Raw genomic sequence first — 6,889 nt, 5'->3', positions numbered from 1 at the left:
GTTGAGGTTTGTGCATCCCGATGCTGCTCCCATGGTTGCGACAGGGAAACAAGAAGCGACTCCGAGCCCGATGACCAAGGTCCCGATGCTGCTCCCACGGTTGCGACGGGGCTGAACTCTTCGAAGGGGAAAGATATTGACCTTGGTGATATAGAGTTTTCGGTGGACGATTCTATGCTTCCAGGATGGGATCCAGATCTTGCTTTCGGCGATGGAAGCGGTACGAGCGAGGTCCCTATTCCAGACTTTGATGATTTCTTTGCTGGTCTTCCCTCCGGCTTCGATGCTCCTCCGACTACAAACGAGTCGGGGAGGCCGAAAGTCGTCGCTGAAGGATCTCGTATCATCAACGGGGTTAGTTTTCAAGAATTTTGGCGATCGTCTCAACTATTTTTTTTGCATATAACATGTTAATCGGTTTTGCAGGGCTTGAACTTGCTTGGATCGGCCATTGAGGCGAGCCATAGAGACGCCATGATCTATAGCTTACAAAAGCAGAGAAAGCGGAAAGGGATCTAGCTCGCAGGGCATTCCTGTAAATATGTTTTTCTCATAACGTAAAAAAAGGGCACGCTTGGTATTTTAAAAATGCCAGTAATAAAGAAAAGATCTGTATGTTCTTGTCAATTGTCCTAAAATTTTATATATATAAGTAAACTTCCCTAAATCTCATAGGAGTTGGTATGTAGAAGTTATCCCACTTTCAAATCAAGTGATTCCAAATTCTCAGTTTGGAAATAGGAACGCTACTTCTTCGTTCCGACTTACAATTCAGTCGTCCGTCAGACGACTTACTTGTAAGTCGTCCAGGATTTACGAGGATTGACCAGAATCTCGGAATAAAATCATGGACGACTTACATGTGAGTCGTCGGGCGGATGACTGAATTGTAAGTCGTCTGGGTATAATTAAATATTGAAGTTTTTTTTTTCAATTGCAAAACTAACCTATAACGACTTGATTGTAAGTCGTTTAGTGTTAATAAAATATTGATATTTCAATTTTCACCAGACGACTGAAATGTAAGTCGTCCGGGAAAGTCAAACTTCTGAAATAATCCAGTCAAATGCAAAACTAACCTATGACCACTGAAATTTAAGTCGTCTAGGTTCTTTGGAGATTTTTTTGTAACCAAACAAAATCAGACGACTTAACTTTCAGTCGTCTCAGAAAACATATTTCAAAGTCAATTGCAAAAATAACCTCTGCTTTGACCAGACGACTTCCAGGTAAGTCGTCTACAGTGTCTGGACGAACAGATCTGGAAAAAAACTAGATTTCATACTTTAAATTGGTGAGGTAACTTCCTTAGCACACATAAGGCTTCTACAAGAACACATAATCTTAAACGAAAGTGACCCACCCAGAATCGTTAGCTTCTTTGACTCTATGAACCATAAAAAATGTAGAATCAAAATCTTGGGTTTTTTAACCTAATGTGGAGAGAAAGTGAAAGAGACGTTGTGTTTAGTTCATAAGAATGGAGAAAGAAGAAGAATAAATCGATTTTGGGAGCATTAAGAGCTTCAAATTGGTTGTTCATGCTGGTTAGGGTATTGATGACAATGGCAATCTTGTAATTACTTGAAGATGATGAGGGTGTGAGAGTAAAAATGTCATTTTCGAAAAAAAAAACAAATTGATGGCATTTTCGTTAATTATATAAACTTGTGCGGTGAATAGGGCATAACTAATTTCCAAAAAAAAAAAGAGGTTAGTTTTGTGTTTGACTTTGAGTTGTAGGTCAATTTTGCAAAAAACTCTATTTAGATTGCTCATTTATATCGGTTTATTACTAAACTTTTCTGCATGCAACTTTTTGATTGATCATCTGTACATGCTAAAGATAATACTGTTTAGTCAGGTATGTAGATATTGATTTATGTTCTCAAACTTCTGTAATCAGGTAACAGAATCAGATGCAGTGGATGTTGTCGAGACTGCTATTAAGCATCATACATCAGATGTCACAACTAAGGCAATGGCACTCATTTCTTTGTTAAAGATAATAAAAGATCTGATCTCGTTTCCCTTCTTGTTCAGAGTATGCCAACTCCTAGCTAGATTGATTATGTCTTCACAGCTGATTCTAGACTTTGTCCTTTATTAGGGTATAACCATGCATCAATTCTTTTCACGGCCCTGTAATTTTATTTATAATTTGGTCGCAGTGGAAATTAGCCGATGCTTCTCACCGATGGGTTTGTTGTATTTGCTTGCAGGAGGGTTAAAAGTATTATAGGACAGAACAAAGGTAGCTTTGTCTTGGAACTGCAACAAAGATCTATGGAGTTCAGTTCAGTTTAGTTATCCAAAAGCATCAGAACATAAGGTAATTCTTTTGAAATTACTGGACATATCTGTTTTGATCAATTTGTATGAGAGAGTTCCACGAATATTAATCAACTAAATTACTTGACAAATGGATCTAAGTTTATGCAGATCTTCTCTGGTTGAAAAAATGCCGGTCCTTGATGAGGCAACATTTAGTGGAAGGAGAGCTGGTTCTTTACCAATAGCTGTGTCAACTTCCGGAAAGTCTTCACTTAGTATTCCGAACGGTGTTGTTAAAGCTGCAGCTCCTCTTATAGATTTACTCGACCTGAGTTCTGATGATGCTCCTGCCCCTACCTCCTCTAGTGCTAACTGTTGAATCCGAGTTTGGTTAGATCGAACAAAAGGAAACCAAACTCGATTTGTAGATTCTTCAAAAATGTTTATTGATCAGTATGAGATAACAAACGTGATTATAAGGAGATTAAGGAAAATAAACAAGGCCAGAGCTTTGTTGAAAGCACCGACGAGAATACAAAGAGGCTCGATCGGTTGTAAAACCCTAAACCTTGCCGTCAATGTTTTGGTGTCTATTTGCGGATCCCCTTTTTTCTCCCTCTCTGGTATTTTTATAGCTTCCATGCCTTCGTCCTCAGATTCGTTCGTCCTAAAGGCCCAAGCCTAAGACCGTGCTTGATGGGCCTTCGAGCCAAACCGAGGTTTGTTGAGCCGATGTTAAGCCGGTAATTCAATTGACCATCAGGCTAAGCTGATCGAATGAATCCTTGAGCCGGTTGATCTACTAGCCGAGCTGATCTTGACTAGGCCCTTGGTGTTAATAGGCCGAATCCTATTATTTGATGGACCTTGTGGAGGAATGTTAGATTCTTTTCCAACAGTAAGCCCTCCCTAGTTCGCTCGTGAGGTTCCTCGCGAGTGGAGTATCAAGGCTTAACTCTGAGAATAATGGGTTTGGGTCAACATTATTGCGCCTTGGCCGATTGCATGACGTTTGGCTCAGCAGAAATCCGGGACTTCTGGAAAAGTTAGGATTTCTCTTATTTTACAAATCGACGGTGTGAATTTCAGTTTCCGCAGTTACAAATAACTAGCACGGAAAGGTATTTTTCCTCCCCCATTCTTTTTTTTGCACAAAAACCTCGATCAGTTGCAAAACTCCGAGTTTTTCCGCCAAAACAGCAAAATCGAGTTTTCTGACTGAAAACCGCAAACCGAGTTTTTCCGTCAAAACCGCAAAATGTGTTTTTCTGCCAAAACCGTAAAAATAAATTTTTCTCACAGAAGCCAAAAACGAATTTTCACGCCGAAACCGAAAAATCAAGTTTTTCTGCCGAAACCGCAAAACCAAGTTTCCTGCCGAAACAAAAAAAATGAATTTTCCCGCCAAAACCGCAAAACCAAGTTTTCTCGCCAAAACCGCAAAATCGAATTTTCCCGCCAATGCTGATAAATATTTCTTTTTATGTGCTGATAAGTCTTAAGTAATTTTTTAATTTGTATGTATGATAAATAAAAAATTGTATTAAATAACTTTATTTTTCCATTTAATTAGATATTTGATTTCAAATACAATATTTGTATTAGTTTAAGTATTCATTTTGGTATGTTGAGTTGCATCTATTTTTTTTAAATGGCGATGATTTTTAGTTTGGGTAAAATTTTCTTATTAGTAGGTAGTTCAGTTTATCTTTTTATATTTGTAAATATGTTTTACAAAAAATATTTAGTTTTGTATATCTTGTTTAAAACAAAAATAAAAAATATTAAATTATATATGCATTAATAAATATAAATTATAATATTTTAAACGTAATGCAGATATATATATATATATATATATATATATATATATATATATATATATATATATAATAGATAAATCATTAAAACCGGTTAATTTGATCATTCATATTTGATTGGTTTTGTTATTTATCTTGGGTATATTGGGTTATAACAATTTTTTAAATGAATCATACTTTTTGGTTATAATTAGAGTAGAAATAATAAAAATCTTGTTAATCAGATTTTGTTCAGGTTTTCCTTAGATTCATAAATTTATTTATGTATAATTTGATGTTATTTCGATAAGATAGAGTAGAAGTCTATATTTTAAATTTTACTATTAAAAATGATTTTTATAATTTAAATATATTGATGAATTTTTATAAATATTTACTTGTATTATTTATGTGCTATTGTTAAAAAGGAAATTTAAGTTAAAATTTAATTAAATTTTAATTAAAAAAAAGAAGTACAATAATTATCACTATGGTATTTAGGATAAATTTAAAGTCGTTTACATCTTAAAATTTATAAGTGTATATTTTATAATTTTTCTTTTTTTCTTATTTCTTTGCTTTTATAAAAATGAAAATTTAATTAAAAAAATATTTAGATTTTATGTAGAAAAAAGAAATAAAAATAGTTGTTATTAATAGTTGTTCATTAAAGGTATCTATGTAATCAACCATCATGAAAATTAACGTGAGAACGACACGTAGAAAAGTTACTTCTCAAATAATATTATAGAGATGTAATTTGATTTTAATTTGTTTTTTTAGTGAAGATGAAAAAGGGAAAAACTCTCTAGTTTTTTTTTTGAAAAAACTCTCTAGTTGTATTTATTAATGATCTGCTCGTTATTCATATATGGCATAACAATTTTCGTTGATTCATTGTTCCTACATCCAAACATGGTACCTATCAGAACATATTCATAAATAATCAATTTGCATGTTTATTCAGTTTCAAAAAAAAAAATTGCATGTTTATTTAACTCAAGGGTAGCAGTAGTTCAAATATCCGTTTTTTTAAGAATCACAGTAGTCGTTTTTTTCCTCACATGGAATTTTTTTATTTTGATACAATAAAAGTACTCAGTGCCGTGCCAACCCTCTCAGGGGTCCGAGGCAAATACGATGACTTAGCATTAGATTTTCATTATAAAAATTATTTATAATCAAAATATTAAATATATTGTAATATAATATTAAATACTAAAGAAAAATAAAATAAAATAACATTAAAAATGATTATAGTATTTAAATGATTTCACTTTTTATTTTTTTATAAAGCATTTTCTTTTTCTTTTTTAAGATATGTTCAATATCTTAAAAATTATAAGGAAAAAAAAGGCATTCTAATTCATATATGTTAAAATAGGATAAAGGATGCTAACCATCAACATTCACACCACCAAATTTAACAAATAAATTATTTTAAATAGAATTTTTTGGTAGAAACAAATTTGAGAAAACAAAATTAACTAAAAAACTTGAACTTGAACAAATAAAAGCTTATTTTCTTTTATATAATTTTAACAAAAAAGACTATTTTTTGTAATTTTTTGGTTTTGAATTCAAGCAGAAAACATAAGTTTAAATAATTTTCAATGATTTTCTTAGAAATTTAAGTCTTAATTTTTGTAAATTATGTGGGGACCGAAGGCTAATGCCTTTTTGCTAACACTATAGGTCCACCTCTGAAGTACTTTATGTTTTTTTGATACAATGAAAGGACTTTTTTTTACAATGAAAGTACATTTAACATTTGCTTCTAACAAATAGGGTCTAGAAATGTTAGAAGCGAAAACATGCAAGCACATCAGCTTCACTGTAACCAAGCGATGGTTGGGGTTGCCTGGGCCAAACCTTAAATCCATTAGTTTTGGGTTCAATTCTGCCGATAACTATAGCTGTCATAATTTCTCACTGACGAGACAAATTAAAGCGCGTTCTAAATGGGCTACAAACCAAATTGGTATATAACTGGACAAGACCAAAACCAAATGGAATTTGTCCATGTTCAAACTTTTTCAATCTAAGATTTTGTTGATTTGAAGATTTATTTTATTAATTTTAAAAACAATCTTTTTTTTTTTCTATTTTTGATGGGAAAACATAATTTTTTGCAGCTTTTGTGAAAAAAAAAACATTTTACGGTTTTATGGAATATACAGTTTTTTAGTTTTAGAGGAAAAGATGTAATTTCAAAGTTCTTACGAGAATACATAATTTTATTTTATTAGAGGAATATTTAATTTTAATATTTGTTACAGAAAATCACAATTTTTTATTGTCTTAGTGAAAATTAAAATTTATGCAATTATTAGATGAAATTTAAAATTATATTGAAATGGTTGTCCATAGATATACCTATTTGGACATGTTATTATTTGACATAAGACGTATTTTTTTTTTCTTGACCAATGTATGGATCGATTAATAAATGTTAAAGTAAAAATGTATCATTTGGATAAATCCACATTTAGACGGACCATTTGACAGGTTTACCAAAAACCAAATTGTTATGTAACCAAAGGAATTGGGGTTTAGTTCATACATCTTCAGTTAAGAAAACTTCAGCTTTCTTTCCATTCTTCAATTCTTAATTGAGATATATAAAAAGTTAGATAAAAATGGCTACCATTTTCTCAAACAAGAGTAAAAAATAATAACTGAAAAACCAGATATACGGCTTCATAACCATCATCTTGGCGGTTTATGTGAGAAGTTTCGGGTATTCAAAATTTCTTTCACCACTTGAGACCACCATTAGTTGGTTTAGCTCTCTAGTTTATAACTTTGGTATAAGA

This window comes from Brassica napus, chromosome A1 (assembly GCF_020379485.1).
Source record: "Brassica napus cultivar Da-Ae chromosome A1, Da-Ae, whole genome shotgun sequence".
Taxonomy (NCBI): Eukaryota; Viridiplantae; Streptophyta; class Magnoliopsida; order Brassicales; family Brassicaceae; genus Brassica; species Brassica napus.
Note: the sequence above shows the minus strand (reverse complement) of the source record.